Consider the following 1,914-nt stretch of genomic DNA (forward strand, 5'->3'; position numbering starts at 1 on the left):
CACACACACACACACACACACACACACACACACACACACACACACACCTTTAGCACAGAGAACACATATTAAAATAACAGAAATGGCCTGTTGTACAAACAAGTGAATTCTGTGAAAGCAGGACGATCTCTCCAAACTGCTACATGTTGTCATGATTCCTTTCTGCTGAAAATTCTGTTAATTTGGTGAAAGATACAAGTGAAATAGTCTTTCAATGAATTAATCCCAGAAGATAAAGCTAAGGTTTGGTGTATTATGCAAATATGAAGCACCAGACCGAAGAGCTTCACTGTAAGGCATGTGTAACAGTGCTAGTCTGCCTCTGCCAGATTCAACAGATTGAATGAGTAAAGAGCCCTGTTCCATTCAACCTGAGGTGTATGAACTGTTCTAGGGTAAGAGGGAAAACTGGGTTATAGTAAAGGAGTAAACTCAAAAGTATTATGTTCCAAAATGTCATAATTTTGTTTCTAGTTGTATAAATTGCTTTCCCAAACCACTTCATTTAGGGAAATGTGCTGATAAGGGGATATCTCGAGCCCAACAAGGGATAAGATAGAATCACAGGGTTAGAAGGGACCGCAGGGGTCATCTAGCCTAACCCCTTGCCAAGATGCAGGATTTGTTGTCTAAACCATCCAAGACAGGCTATCCAGCGTCCTTTTGTAAACCTCCAGTGAAGGAGTTTCCACGACCTCCCTAGGCAGTCTGTTCCATTGTCCTACCATTCTTACAAACTTCAGACAGACTTCCTGAATTTAGACTAAATTTGAGGAATTTACTAATCGTCTCCCACAGCAAGACCATACTCACTTTCATCCCTTTGGCAAGGATGGGAAACTGATAGCCAAAACTGCCCTCCAATCCACAGTGGATGCAGCTGATACTTCCTCCAGGGCCATGGCTATGGGCATCATGATGGGAAGAGAGTCTTGGCTTCGTGCTTCTGGTTTCCCAAGTAGGTCCAAAACGCCATCAAGGACCTCCCTTTTGATTAATCTCACCTCTTCAACCAGAAGACAGATGAGTCTCTTCATACTCTAAAAGACTCCAGGGCTACCCTTCACTCACTGGGCATCAGTTGTCCACACCAAGGTATAGGTCTCCACATTTTTACCAACAGAGACCCTATGAACCTCCACACAAGTGACAAAAGGTCCAAAGATTGTGTTTCCCCAAGCCCCCTACTCAGGTTTCAACATCTCAAACTCAACCAAAAGCCAAGAGATATTTTTCACGCGAGCTTGAGAACCGCCAGCCACTAAGCCTAAAACCTTGTGACCCTTCTACTCCATTTGGGGGTCATTTAGCAGTCTCTCTCTACCTCCGTCACCTCATTTGCTTCATCAGCAAACTCAAGTTTCACATGGTCACATTGGCAGCAATAATTCCATCCTTAGAAAAAGACACGTTGTTCAAGGCTCTCGATATTAAGGTTGCTTACTTCCACATTGATATTAACGCTACCCATGGGCATTTTCTCAGATTTATGGTGGGCTCTGATCATTTCCAATACAGAGTACTACTCTTCAGGATAGCTACCGCTCCCAGAGTCTTCACCAAAGTATTTTCCATAGTAGCAGCTCACATCAGGCATTATGATCTTCTTATTTTTCCATACCTCAATGACTGGCTCCTTTCTACTAGGCCCCGCCAGGAAGCCTACATGTCAACTCCTATGTTACTCAGCCTCCTTTCTTCACTGGGGGTCAGCATCAACATCAGAAAGTTGATCCTCAACCCTGCGCAATCATTGGACTTCATCAGGCAACCCTAAATTCTATCACAGTATGGGCAGACTTGCCAACAGACAAATTTCAAGCAATGAATGACATCATAGCTCGCATCACGAACAACCTTTGTGTACCAGCTGTTAGAGGGCTTTCCCTTCACCCTCTCCCCTGGTTCTTGTCA

The sequence above is a fragment of the Terrapene carolina genome, unplaced genomic scaffold, assembly GCF_002925995.2.
Source record: "Terrapene carolina triunguis isolate 2854851 unplaced genomic scaffold, T_m_triunguis-2.0 Scaffold236, whole genome shotgun sequence".
Lineage (NCBI taxonomy): Eukaryota > Metazoa > Chordata > Testudines > Emydidae > Terrapene > Terrapene triunguis.